The following is a 16,228-nucleotide window of genomic DNA, read 5'->3' as shown; positions in this document are numbered from 1 at the left end:
AATCCAATAAGACTAAAGTACTTAGCGTCTCAACTGTTTCACTTTCCCTTCGTGGCTGTAACTTTGTTCGTATAATCATCAGGCTCTTACCTTTTTCGTGATTTAAAATAAAACATATATACATACACACACACATATATTATATACATATATATATATATATATATATATATATATATATATAAACATATATATATATATATATATAATATATATTTATATATATATATATATATATATATATATATATATATATATATATATATATCCATTGAAACTGAGGAAATCCCGGAATCCTTGGGCACTCCCCTTTTCTGGGCATAAAAATCCTTGCCAAATCCAGAATTAGTGTTGACACGGAAAAAAAACACGAGAAATATTGATTGGTTGATGGAAGATTCTAAGAAATTCAGTGCTGTTGTTATCATACTGTGAATTAAGTTCTATGGGTTTTTGTAACAATTAGATTCATATGCAGGTAATACTGTTTAATATTTAGTACTTCATTATATATATATGCTTGAAAAATCACAGTAGATGCACGTGACTTCGGTATATAAGCGAATACCAAAGGAAAATGCCAGACAGAAGTTCAGTACCAAGAACTTTCACGTGTTGTTTATTCACGCATCGACACGCGAAAGCGCGTGGTACTGAACTTCTGCCTAGCATTTTCCTGTGGTATCCTCTTCTTTATATATATATATATATATATATATATATATATATATATATATATATATATATATATATATATATATATATATAAACCACTGCAGCAGTCGAGTCTACAACTTCCGAGGCCAAGGGCAAATCAGTCCCCGACCAGTCCAAGTCCAAGTCCACATTGCCGGAGTCCGAGGCCGAAGCCAACCTGAATTTGTGTCTAGGTCTACACCATATATTCAATGACCCTGTTTCAGGAAACTACTACATACAGTCCACAGGGAAAAAATTGGCCAGTCAAAAAAATCTGTTAATCAATCAAATAAAAGCCTGGAATGTAGCCGAAAGCTATATTCTAGCCTAAAGTATTGAAGTAACAAATGAAACCTAGAATAATCATTAAAAGATTAATAGTCATTACAAGGAATTATAAAACAAAATAGAAATTGGTTTACATTATAAATGGTTCAAGAATATAACCGACACTCTTTTTTGCAGATCGTTGGAAAGAAGTACGTGTAAGGCCTGTTAACGTCTGATTACTAGGTACGAGGAACGATCACGGTATACAGGCTAAAGTAAAGCATTCAGCGTATGAAAAATCTGCCTTTATGGTTCATTACAAGTAAACGGTGCCATCGATTTCCTCCGAGTAGTTTTTAATTCTTATGAACTCAAAGACACTTGTTTGACGGAGCCGTTTGACAGAGCCGTTTGACGGAGCAAGAATTCACTTCGTTTATACAACTGAGCCTCGTCCACTTGTTCACCAACCTTTTCCCATTGTTACCACCTTCAACATACTGACTGGATGAGAGAGAGAGAGAGAGAGAGAGAGAGAGAGAGAGAGAGAGAGAGAGAGACAGACAGACAGACAGAGAGAGAGAGAGAGAAAGACTAACTTACTGGCACAAAGAGAGATAGATTACTCTAAGCGTTTAAGACAGATATGAAACTAAAAATCTCAAGAATAACATCAAAAACTATCAGACAAACCAATCAGGGCATGTAACCTTTAGCTGAACATAACATCAGACAATTTTCTCATGACTTCAGCAGCTTGTATTTATGATACAGAAAATAGAAATCCGATCGGAAAAACAGACTGGAGTTTCCAGAGGCCATAAAACTATTGTATTCAAATGTAATTTGCAATCACTGCATACTAACAGCACGAGTTGTAGGTATTTGTACACTTTAAAACAACGGTGAAAGTAATTTCGTAACAAAAACTCGCGTATTCTCACTTACTACGAGGGTTCGAATCCAGCTGCTTACCTTGCTTCTTCATTTACTAGTCATCTGTATTCAAGGCTTTTAGTGCCAGGAGATCGAAAAGATACACTCACACATATATACATACATACAACGTATATATACTAAACGCAGAGATTCAGTTCAGGCAGATGCTTCCGCATTTAATCATGCTCGTCAGAATTAAAGTTTGTTGATGAACACATGTTAAGTATGTATATGTATGTATATATATATATATATATATATATATATATATATATATATATATATATATACATATATATGTATATATACATATATACATTATATATATAATATATATAATATATATATATATATATATATATATATATATATATATATATATATAATATACTTAACACGTGTTCATCAACAAACTTTAATTCTAACGTGCATGATTAAACGTGGAAGCATCTGCCTGAACTGAATATCAATGCCGTTTTAACAAAAAAGGCATCAAAGTCATAAAACTCCTTCAATCATAAACCAGGTGAATACGGGATGATGGCAAGAGAAAAACAAAATTCCTGTCAAGTGAAATTTTCTGGCTCAACACAACAAGAGATGGGAATCTATCATTAACAAAAAAAAAAAAAATCATTTTGCGCATTTCGAAGAACTTCAGACAACTTGTAAAGATCCTTTCCCCAAGATTCTCCGAAATGTTCAGAGCGAATCGTCTTCCGAATCGAAGTTAAATTTCGTTTAGAAAGTTGAGTGTATGAGGTAAGAAACGACGCTGTCCGCAAATCAACCGCAAGGATGGCAAGTTTTAAAGACGCATCCAGCTTAAGAATGGCAAAGAAGAGAGGATAACACTCATTTACCATGTGTTTGATAACCTAAATGTTCAGTAGTAACGTCAGTAATTAAATTGTTACGATGATACCGACGAATAAAAATTCTATTCACGTATGTAGGCATACAATATATATAATGTATATATATATATATATATATATATATATATATATATATATATATATATATAAAATGTGCGTGTATGTATGTGTGTGTATGTATGTATGTATATATATATATATATATATATATATATATATATATATATATATATATATATATATATATATATATATATATATATATATATATATATATATATATATGACTTGGTCCATATGAATAGCGGTGTAACTTCTGAATTATAATATATAAAGAAATAATGAACACCCAATCACGTGTGGACCAGAAATAAATTTCTGACTCACATCAGGATAGAACCTAGGTCTTTCAATTGAAAGGCATGGGTGCTGCCCACTAGGCCATGCAAGTCGTAAAAGAAGTGGGAACCTGAGCGCCACTGAACACAAGGTATTACCTGGGCAAGCTAACTGCTTGCATACCAGCGTGTTTTCTCCAACTTCCCGAGTCAGCAACGACCCAACTGACAGCATTTCATTCGAATTATCCCTTCTGAGTGAATATGATAGAAATAATCAACACACAATCAGGTGTGGAACAGAAATAAATTTCTGACTCACATCAGGATCGAACCCTGGTCTTTCAATTGAAAGGCAAGGGCGCTGCCCACTAGGCCATACAAGTCATAAAAGAAATTGGAACCTGAGCGCCACTGCACACAAGGATTTACCTGGCTAATTTAAAAATCAATGTTAGGCGAACAATGTCAAGTCTAATCACCCGAGTGAGAAACAGCAGCACTTCGATCATAAAAAGCATCCTAAGCCTAAATAACTTAACCTCTAATTTTGCAATTATAAAGTATCATCTGCAGAAGCTGTTGTTATTATTATTATTTCTATGTTTATTGTTATTATTAGCATTTTCTTTTTTATTATTACTGTGATTATCATCATTTTAGAGCTTTGTTATTTTCAATTTTCGTATTTAGCCTTCTGGAACTGACCTCTGTAACCACCTAAGGTCCCTAGCTGGAAATTAATTGTCTGCAATCTGTTTTTTCTATTATCATTTTTGATATATTTTTCATTACTAATTCTCAATATATTTACGGTCATTACTGTTTTTTTCTAGTTCTTCGGCAACTGTGTGGATATTGCCGATTATCATTTTTTTTCATGTTATCTCATGTATCTAGATGTGTAAGTTATTGTCTCTACTTTGTATATTCCATGTATATGGCCTTGAGCTGAAATAACATTTATTATTACTATCATAAAACACTGTCTGCCATTAACACTTTGCCAAATTTTCAGGTGTCCACTCAGCTGTCTCATATTCAGTTTCTGCTTTGATTTAAATAGAGGTGAAGGTTAGCTCTAACTTTGTCCTCAAAGGAGGAGACAAATACAGATAAAAACACATAAGCTACTTATCATTTGCAGCTATAAGGCAGACTGTGTCCACCTATTTTACAAAGGAATTATCATCTTCGAGGTTCAGTCTTTGGTAGATGTTTTAGATTCATAGAAATTCTACTTGCAAAACAAATACTGTACGAAGTAAGATGCATCAGCTCAGTTTAATCATTGTAGTTAGTTGCGATGAATTTATTGCAAATACCTTCGGTTGTCTCTCTGTCTCCTCAAACTCCCCACAAGTCTTCCGCAGTTTAGCCCCAACATACAAATTTAACATGCCCATTGCTTGAAACATATTTCACATTATAATATATACTCAGGGTATTTCCACATCAAATGTGGTTTTTCTTGAATGTAAATTCACCATATGATCATACCTACATATCAGAATTATTTTTGCACACTTCATTTCCCATTTTAGTAGAAGCAATATAAGAACTGTTTGGTCTCTTGACGGAGTCAAAGCACTTTACCTTCTCCTTTGAGTCCTCGTTAGGGAAGCAATGGCTCCCTAAGCTATCCCGTAACCTGATCTTCCAGCGAAGGAGGCTATTTTCATAACCTTTGTTCTAACTAAAAGCTCATCATCGGCCATTTTGTTCAACATCTATTTTTGTTTAGCAGTCATTGATTAATACATAATAATGGAATGTGTGCTTCCCGTCAAACTCCTTGATAGGAAAATAAAAGTTATTTTTCAGCTTCAGTGTTTTCTTTTTTCATGAAGATGATTTTCGTCTTGGTGTTCACGGAATTGCAGTCGATGTGTCTGTTTTGTATTCATGTGAAAGCGATCCCGTTAATATCATGATATGCCTAATAAAATGAATGTACAATATCACTTTCAATGTACTGTAACTCTGAAATTTTAAAAAACATCTCAAGAGGCCGGTCCATGACACCCCATGCGGTTTGAACTCCGCCCTTTTTATTTGTTTCCCTGGAAAAAATGTGTAATCTCCCTCCCTGCAGCTTTAATACTTAAAATAAAAAATTCAAAAATAAGGCCTGATATTTGTATGTAATATCTCAGCAAAATGATGAAATAAAAACATATAACTTGACAGCTTTGGTACAACCCGAATCACTTCGAGTTCCATTTCATCCTTTTTTATGAGGCATGATTTGCTATGAATCTTATTAAAAGAACAAGATTTATGATAATACGTAAAAGTAAATATAAGAGTATGAATTAATGAATCCATGACTTGTTATATACTGACAACAAACATGCAATACAAAAAACGATACCATAAAATGAGTCCGGCTATGAAGCATTTTTCCCATACAAAATCTCCAACTTTTGTAATGAATGAAACTAATTTCATTAAAATGTCTACCACGTTTCATCCAGTTCTATTCTTTCGTTCTAAGGATATCCTGCTAACACATAAACGCATAATGACCCGAGGGAAGATATATTCTTGTCAACTTTATTGCGGGAGGTAAAAACCAGTAAAAGAACAGCTTTTCACCATCCCTTATTTCCTCTAAATTTTTTCCATCCAAAAATTCTTCTTAATTTTGGCTGCAAATAGACACAGCGCATTCAATCTTTCCATTTTTTAATTTAATAATATTGGCACATCGAGATAAAATTCTTATTACCCATTGTCGAACTAGAAAAAAAAACAAGGTATACTGCATACATACATTAAGATATAATAATTTCGTACAGTTTACCTAACAGCACTCTTAGAATATAGATGCATAAGCAAATCATCCTTCAAAAAATAGCCCGAGGTCATCAATTTGCCTTAATTGCTGAACCATGCATTTGCATTATTGGTTCCTGAAACTTCATGGAACAGAGCAATCATTTTCTATAGCTGCACTGGCGATTGTAATTCAAGTTTACATCACCAGCTCTTGTCTGAAATATGTTATGAAGAAGTGTAACATCTCTTAAATAGATTTAGTATTCAACTAAAATATTTTCTCTTTCAGGTGGAAGTCCCATTTTCTAAGCATGTATTCCCGATATGTCGTGGGAAAAGGAAATGTATAGAGTCACGTTGAATATATACATCCATTTCGTTCGTCACTCCAACTGGAGATTTATACAAATCATACATTTTATTTCTGTTCCCCTACACAGAATTAATAGAAAGAAAAAAAAAAAGGCTTGGAAGGCTTTGTGATCAGAGTCCCGGCCTGAATTCTGTCGAAATACCTTTCACACTATGCTGTTGCAACATAACATACATTATTTTGATTGAAGTTTGGAATTTACCTGTGCAAAGTTAACAAGAAATAGCATTTCCTGAATTTCTTTCTTTATTTTGTCCGAGTTTATTTAGAAGCACTCTGAGAGTATTACAAGTGCCCTGAGGTTCCCCACTCAAAACCTCGCCGAGAACATTACAGATGATGAACTTTAGAGGATACCATTATGGTTCTTGAAAAGGAGATAACTCTGACAATTTTCCCGACAAGATGTGTTTGAGAAACAGGAATACCCCGATAACAGATACATCCAGTATGATAGTCATGGTCAAGGCCACACAATCACCTTGTGGAGTATTGCCGAATATGAAATCTTTATCTGTTATAGCTCCCAAGTAATGACCAAAGTTAACGCTGTGTACAGCTGGACAGCAAACTGTCACCAACACAACAAAGGTTACGTTATTTACAGATGAACAGGCAAAAAAATCCCCGGGCATGCACATTAATGTAAGAAGTTCAAAGTTTGTATAGTTTGACGAAAATGGCTTCATTCATATAGGATGAGATTCATATAGGATGAGATGCAATGATAAGGTAAAGGTGACATACAATTGTATGTGTGTAATATATATATATATATATATATATATATATATATATATATATATATATATATATATATATATATATATATATATATATATATATATATATATTGTTATGAACCAGTCTTGGGTTCATCAGGTTCTTTAAAATAAAAATATCGGGACTGGAATGACTGGCAGAAATTGAGGCAGACAAAGGAGGAAGGAGCAAACTAAAACCAAAGTGGTAACCTTAATACTAATTTATTTATAAAATTTAAACATTTATACAATTTTACAAATGAGTTAGGCTCACCAATATTTACACAAATGAGTCAATAGCAAAATTTACTTGAAAAAACCAAATGATCAAAACAGATTCAGTACAAACACGAGTCAACAAATGACAAGAATTAACAAACCTCAATAATTAACCTAAATTCATAAACATGACCACAGCAGCACAAGAGTCGGTAAATTCATATTAATGAAGCAGCAGTACAAATAAACTGGTCAGTACAACAAATAATTAAACTCTGTAATCAACATGAATATGAGTAACCCAATGAAGTGCAAATGACCAGCACCAAAAATTACAGTAAACAGTCAGAGCAAAAAAAAAAAACAAACAAAATAGTCCAATAAACTATCTAATCAGCAAATGGAAATGTAAAGTCATAACATTAAAAAGTCATAGACATTATGTTATACAGGAGTCGGTAAAATACGTCAAATATGACCTCAGAGCACAAATCTGAAATTTACAGATGAAACAAATGACCTGTCAAAGATAATCTTTACATAACGAACAAATACAAGTATCTGAAAACTTTGTCCCAAAGAATACGTTAAACCCAAAAATACAAAGAAATCTTAACACACGCAAATCATTATGCGTCTTACAGATATAACTGGGTTAAATACGACCATCATGGGGGCAAACTGAAGAGGTGAACATCCAACATAAGCAAGTCCACCATACTCGGACCAGAACACCCAAACGCAACGAACATCCAAAACAGGTCGGACCGCAGACGAGGTCATTCTCCACCACAAGCAAATCCGCCATACTCGGACCAGAGCACTCAAATGAAGCGAACATCCAAAACAAGTCGAACTGCAGACGAAATCACGCTCCAAACAGCGAGATCATACTCCACACAACGAGGTCATACTCCACACAACGAAACACACCAATCCATCTCGTACTCCAGGTAACTAATACCTGAAGCTACTCCGGCTGGCCCTCAGGTAGGCATACCTGAGGCTCTGCTGCTAAGAGACTGACTAATACTAACTGCTTCTTGACTCCATGCTGGCCTGATATTGACTGGCTGTCCCCACAACACTCAACACTCACCTGCCAGCGTGGCAAATTGAAATCAGAGGTGAGACAACCAGACATAAGGAAACAATCGGAATACAATTGTGCCTTACAAACAACCACCTAACCTGACAATATATATATATATATATATATATATATATATATATATATATATATATATATATATATATACAGTATATTTATATATAATATATATATATATATATATATATACTGTACATACATACATACCATAATAGGAGGCATACACCATACTTTTTGCAAAATATACCGCATAATTCATGCTCTTCATACTTTCAAAACACTGTGGTGTTTGGTGTAATTTACACGAAAACTTAAAGTAGGCACAACATATACCATATCATGATACATTCCAATAAAATGTCGCATATGGAACCTTAAAACATGGAAAATTCAAACCATCTCCAAGGACCAAAAGCTTAATGACACTGAACACGATGAAAACAATCGAGAAGATAAGGGTATACCTTGAGAAACAGCACACAGAAATTTTGGTATATTTCTGGAAACAAATGCCAGGACACACGACAGAATTCTTATATATAATTAACGCAACCACCACTGCATGTCCACACCAGACTCCAAATGCATATGTTTCCTCAGGGCAAATGTCAGAGTAGTCTAGATTTCTCATCTATGGGATACTCTCATGGTTGAAAGACACCAAAAGCCCTCATGCATTGTTATTTCTTTCTGTATGGAAATTCATTTCATCAGTAATTACCTGTCTCGACACAAACACACACAACTATATATATATATATATATATATATATATATATATATATATATATATATATATATATATATATATATATATATATATATATATATATATATATGCATTCAGTAAAGGGCCCATCACAAACAACACATACAAATACACACACATACATAAATCATATATATATATATATATATATATATATATATATATATATATATATATATATATATATATAGCCTATATAGAACACAACCTAGCCTAGCCTAGCCTAGCTTACCTTATACATGCTAAGGACACTTATATTGGCCTACATCCATCTCCCTGATCGGCCCCACTCTTTGCCTCGTTAAACTAGTGGATTTAACTGATGCCGAATATTTAACAGCGTCAGTAATTCGCTTATCCTACAAGATGGTCGAGATCGTCGATTGGGAAACATTGTGGACATTTTGGGCATGCTGCCTTTTACTTATATAATTTACTTTTGATTGCAAAAATTTATTAAAATTTACTAACGTCTGTATCGTTGCTGTGATAAACAAAGATGTATCATTGCCAAAGGGTAAATATTATCAATTCATTTCAACTGTCCACTCACCAACGTAGTAGATGTGGCACGCTTAGCTAAAGCTCGGTTGGCTGAATTCAATGTTTCCGTTATCGCAGGCTTACTGTGATAAAAACGCGAAGTATGTCTTTAGTAATACATCCGAGTGCTTATATATATACAAAGAACCATTACAACTTCTTATTCAGATTATAAACACGCCGATTAATATCGATAATATAACAATACCAACACACGAATGGCGAGCCTCTCACGAACAGTCTACTCATGCAAAACGCTAAAGAAAGAATGAGATCTTCATAATTATGTTTTATCTCGCTGTAGGTAAATAAAAAGACATCTGGCTATGCGAGAGCGAATAAAATTACATTATTAGGTTAATATTCGAAATAGGATGAAATACTGCTTTCTATGAGGCTGGCTGAGGCCTGTGGGAAGTGAACGACCACTGCAGTGTAGACTGGAAGGCGGGAAATTTCAGTTAACACATGGCATGATGGGAATGGTACTGCGGTTTTCTTTTCAGAATACTCAGAGTATTTATAAAAAATTTTCTTGAGTATACAAATCATTATAATAGCTCAGTGACGGGGCACTTTAGGGACTGTTTAGCCAAACAACTTAGCGTACAAAGTTTGGAAATCCTACTCAGTTCCCGTCATCCGTAGTGTTAATAACATAAATACGGCATAACAGGCTAAATAGACAAAAATATATATTTTTTTTTTACATCGTTTTGTACCGGAACGATATATACTGTAGATGTCCAGATAAAGGTGAAAAAAAAGTTATTTTAAAGGGAAATGGAATGCATGTGTCCTTAAAAGAAGACTGGTAAAATCAAATCTCTGGCATATCATTTGCATAGGTCTAGCCTCACTGGTACCGTACATGCTTCATGTTCCTGCAGCAAACAGTATTAAAGTTATTTTTCAGTTTACGGACGTGGCTATTACTTTGGTATCAATATAAAGTTATTTCTATATGCATGCAATGAAACTACAGAATGAAGTTTGAATGATAAGGGAATCATGTTATTTAAACAACCTGAGAGCGTAGGTTTCGGTGTAGCCTTGGCTAACCAGTGAGGTAAATCTTAATTACTGAAAGCCCATCGTTCGTTGGTGTTTAGTCTGAGTAGCCTGTCTGATATAACTTCGAGTCTTTCGTGTACTTGGGTTAGTATATTGTCTATACAAACTGACATGTTTATGATTAATATAAGGGCGAGGGTTCTTTGAATATATAAACATTCAAATGTTACTGAAAAAAATTAAGTACTTATCATAATGGGCCAACGAAATCGGAAATGTTGATTGTCAGCCAATCACGTGGTACTCGCGCGCGCAGTGTCACATCTTCACCCGTAGGTGGACCTGAAATGCAACCAACAATAACTATCAAGTTCCTTCCCAGGGGGTCCATGAAGTTACTTGAAAGAGTCGGCCCCAATGAGGATCCAGTTGCCATACAATCGCTTTATTATAAGTTTTTTCCATTAAAAACACAGGATGTGCCCATCAGCGCCAATTTGTAAACATCTTAAAATCAGATTACTTAATATACTCAACAATAGTGTCAGGGGTGATGAAAATCTTATAAATAATCTGAATGGTCACTTCCAAAGGCGCAGGATTAAACACTGAATAAACATCCAAACTGACCATAAGTGGAATTCAAGTCTAAGAACGGCTTCTTTAATACTAAGGGAATGAAATAAACTATGAGTTTCATTCAGTCTTATAGCCTATAAGATATGTAAAACAAACAATATAGCTAAGGCTATCACAAACTTTTAAAATTAAATTCTCTCTCTTCTTTCATAAACAACATGTATAAGTATATTCACAAGGAATAACCAGGGAGCAGTACTGTACCTGCTCTGGCTTTTCCCGTCAGAGGAAATCACTCGATCATGGTTTTCAGGAGACTTGTAGGCGTATAGGCTACATGCACTATATATTGGCCACCAATGTGCAAGTCATTAGACCATTACCACAAAGGCTAAGAAATCACACAGCTAACCCAAACAAAAGACCGATGACAATAAACAACGATTTATGTTTTGCAAGGCAGACTTCAGGTACAATAACTAGCCTAGGCCTACATTATGAGTCTACCATGACTGCGTTGTTGTTGACGAGCCTCATACAAGTAGGAAAGGAAAGGAGAATGAAACGAGCCACGTTTTTCTCGACACTTTATAGATAAATGGCATTTGAAACAAAGGAGGTTGAACCCAGGACAATTTTCTAATTAATATGTCCAGGACACCAAAACCAAGAACAACGATGCAATATCCTAAAGATTATCGACGACTCATTGTCTTGCAAAGGCTAACTGCAAGTATGATATGACTACCTAAAAATTACTTGAAACAAAAATGACAAAAGCGGTAAAAATTTTCACATTAAAATATTACATTGCAGGTTTTTTTTCATTTCTTTTGCCAATCTTCGCACTAATATAATTTTCACAAATAATCACAACGCACAATACTATCCCTGTCCTGACTTTTTACCTCTTTAAAGAAGAATCTCTCAGCCACGGGTTATGGGGCATAGTAAGCCTGTATACTATAGATCTGCGACAATGTACAAGACAATAAAATAAAGGACGCAAAGTAATCAACGAGCCAATTACGGGCTTCCCAAGAGCAAGAACCCGTGCTGGTATAAGCCTAGCTAACTCTTCACGAAGAAAGCCAAGCCATGCTATGAGCATACAGGACATAACACATAAGAGACATACATAAGGAGGAGAGACAGAAAGAGAGAGAAATTTCAACTACAAGAACCTTAATCGTTACCGCCTTTTTTGCTAATATTAAGTAAAAGAGAAATTTTGTCTGGACCCATATATATCCCTTGATTTTCCCTGTTAGGTCATTCGATCATGGTTTTTAGGAGACTTGTAGGCGTATAGGCTATATACACTATATATTGGCCACCAATGTGCAAGTCATCAGACCATTACCACAAAGGCTAAGAAATCACACAGCTAACCCAAACGAAAGACCGATGACAATATCTAAAACTTGCTTTCTCGTATGCAATCCAGACCTAAAATTGTCCTACTTGCATGTTACGACATTCAGGTACATGAGAGAGTGCTCACACATTACATATATATATATATATATATATATATATATATATATATATATATATATATATATATATATATATATATATATATATATATATATATATATATATATATATTGTGTGTGTGTGTGAACATACTGCTCCGTAAAATGGGCTCATTTTCGTTTGGGGAATGCTGATGACGCATTGAGCAGGTTACCATATATGAAACACGTTCGTGAAACGCTAGGCCTACTGTACATACAAATGCTAAAAAAAAAAAAATCAAACTATAAGTATTAACAAAACTTATGATTAATATCTTGAAAAAAAAAAAAAAAAAAAGGATGAGGTAGAGGGGAGTACAATAACCGTGCTAACTCTTCCGTCTGGTTGGATTTCCAATTCACTAAACCTTTAAAACTTTTCCAGGCAAATAGAAATAGGTTTTTGTTCGAGATGTTTCAAAGTATGGATCAGCATTATTGCTTAAAACAAGACATACGCGTATCATGTCGTAAAACCAGCCCGTGTTATAATGCGATTCCCCATGTCAATTCTATTTCCCCATAATGTACGTTTTCTTTTCAATACCATTTTAAGAATGTTAGTCTCATCATACTGCTATAAGTCTTTAAGCAATAATGAAAAACGATAAAATCCCGAAAATTCAATGACTGCTATAAGCAACAACTTACAATTACAAGAACGTGGACTATGAGCCGTTGATTTGACGCTTCACCCTTCTGCACTTTACCCATGTCAAACTTTTTGTTTTAAAGCTTGTAGATATCATACACTTTATGTTAGTATACTGTATAGCAATGACGGTAATTCCTCTACTCATTATTGCATCGTTTTACCCTCGTATCACCAGTAAGATATTTTTTTTAATACCATGCATTTGATAAACACGTCTAACCCATGAAAACCAATTAAAACCAAAAGGCTACAACACTGACCATACACTAAAGTCGTCACTTTCCTAATGTTAAGGAAAGGTTCAAATTAATTAGCTTATTTAAGCCAAAAAAATGATCTCGAAGTTCATTAGTACCCCACTAAAGAGTAAGAACTGTGCCTGAAGGACTGTGCTTTGTTTCCTTACCTGAAAACAATGTAAAAAGCATGCTCCAACGCTAAAGGACTGATGCAAACAGAGAATGCCAGACCTCAGTATAATTTTCCACAACTTAGGCCTACACTGATAATAGTCCCATTTTTAGTGTGCTTCTATTTGAATTCGAAAATGTTTAAAATAACGGAAAACCCCTGCCTTCATACTTGACATGTCATTGGCTTTAAATTACTATGAAAACCTATGCTTCTATAATAACTGATTCTGATATTTAAATGCCCTCTTTGCCCAAAAGGGGAGGAGGATAGTCGATATTGTATAAAACGTTCAATTTTACAGTGACGGTAAAACTGAAAACTATTACCGCGGCCTGTTTCCCGCCAGTCACCGACCAGGTTATTTAGCTCTTTTTGTCTCTTTGTATGCTTATGATATTTACCATCTTTTTTTATAGTTTTACATCTATCCCTAAGGGGCTGGTACTAAACACGGTGCCCTTATTGCACATACACTGGTAGGCTAGTTACCGAACCCGAGGCACGCAGTAGCATTCTTCCGTTTTACCGAAGTGACATGAAAAACACGATTTTTCCCATTATTGCTGGCTATTATTACGGAAATGAAATAATGGGGGAAGCTCAATGATACGAGCAAACGAAAACATGAACATGGCCTATTAGGAACACTTACGTTGTTGCTGTCCAGATGAAGTGGGACCGAGTGATACCAGTTCACCATCACCTGCTTGAGGTTGGATTCCCTTCCGCATGGCTGAAATACTTCCATTGCATACGGGCTCATCTTGATGAATTCCCACACACGGACTTTCAAGGGAAATAGATGGCACAGAAACATCGGGGTCCCGACGCCCTAATGTGTTTGGCTTGGCTTCGACAATTAATCCGTGTATTCTTGTTTTATTGCGTAAGGTGTGTATGAGGGCAGATACAAAACAAAAGGAGCATTGTTCTGCGTCATTCCTTGAATGAATTTCTATATACACACAAATTTCATCATTAGGCCTACCTCGACTTCCTTTGAAAACCGGGGTGGTTAACATGATCCCCAATGCAGCGCATAACGAAGTCCATTAAACATACAGATCACCCCACGGAACGTAGCCTCTTATTTTCTTGCAAAACAACACCCGAATTTCACATTATCACACTATATCTGCATGAAGGCGATATCATTTTTCATTTACCGCATTCGACGGTTTCCTCTTCAACCCTACCAACAAAAATTTCAACATCCGATGAAGCTTGGCCTAGCCTTACTACTTGGTCGGAGTTGGATAGTCAAACTTATTTTTTCAGCATTCTTATACATTATCAACTTAATTCTTCACTATATTACCAGTAGTTAACGCCAAAAGTGCGTAACATGCAATATTCACCCAATTTATTTTCTTGATCAAATTAACATGTGAACAGCATTTTGGGGCAATCTTGGCAAATGGCTCTTGTGAAACGCCAGCTCGTTTCGGATGCTTCAGTACTCCATTTGTCGATAAATCACAAACTGTTCTTTACTTGTAGATATAAGATTACGTCACCGATAAAAAAGAAAACAACAAAATAAAAAGACGCCATGGAAGTAGACGTACTACAACCTTGACTCAACGACTGTGCTACTCGGTGTCGATCAGTGACACACCCGTGTCAATGACGTCACCACGTACACGCTGTGATTGGTCAGCGTCTGCGGAGTTCCCGGAAATCGCCAAATAAAACGGAACATCGGGTGAAATTGCTCTAGGCATTACTTCTATTATCCATAGCCTGCAATTTGTTTATGTTTTTCATCTCAGTTCACGTTCATATTTAGCAGTATTTATGAAATGTGACTAAATTAAGTAATGTGCTACTTCGTGTGTTATTTTTTAAATTATACGTTTAGGACTAAGATGCCAACTGCAACGGTTTATTTTTCAAAGTACTATGCACTAATCCCTCATCCAACGCTAACGGCCTGGCTGGTTTGTTGGTTTACTTAATTTCCTCTTTACACCTCTGATGCATCATTCCATTGACCTATCCGCAAACTGACGACAGAGTTTTAAATATTTGGGCTGTATAATTATGATTGCGTGTACTTTGCTTCGTTAATGTTCAAATCATTACCATGAAATTATACGATACTTTTGAAACTGCCTGTATATCATTTTAATATAAAGATTATCATTAAATAAATATTCCGGTATTGTTACTAAATTGCAGCATATTGTAATATTACAACTGTATTGCCGCTTAGCAACCAGAACCTTGTTATACCAACTTTGAAGACAAAAATTATAGTTCCATAACCCTTGATGGAATTGACATAATTATAAACTGTCATTCATTTCAAACATCATATCTCATAGAAATGGTACCGTGTTTAGCGTTCATCGATGCATTA

General features: G+C 34.9%; 1 long non-coding RNA gene across 1 annotated transcript in view; it reads right to left on the bottom strand.

The window, feature by feature from the left end:
• LOC136835586 (uncharacterized) overlaps positions 1-15,462 on the bottom strand; it is a 179,888-nt gene extending 164,426 nt beyond the window's left edge. The window contains exon 1 of the long non-coding RNA XR_010852206.1: positions 14,519-15,462. This is a non-coding gene — a long non-coding RNA (uncharacterized lncRNA). The remainder of the gene's footprint in view (positions 1-14,518) is intronic.
• Positions 15,463-16,228: the final 766 nt, after the last annotated feature.

This window comes from Macrobrachium rosenbergii, chromosome 4, assembly GCF_040412425.1.
Source record: "Macrobrachium rosenbergii isolate ZJJX-2024 chromosome 4, ASM4041242v1, whole genome shotgun sequence".
NCBI lineage: Eukaryota > Metazoa > Arthropoda > Malacostraca > Decapoda > Palaemonidae > Macrobrachium > Macrobrachium rosenbergii.
The sequence above is the reverse complement of the archived record's forward strand: the minus strand, read 5'-3'. Positions and strand labels throughout refer to the sequence as shown.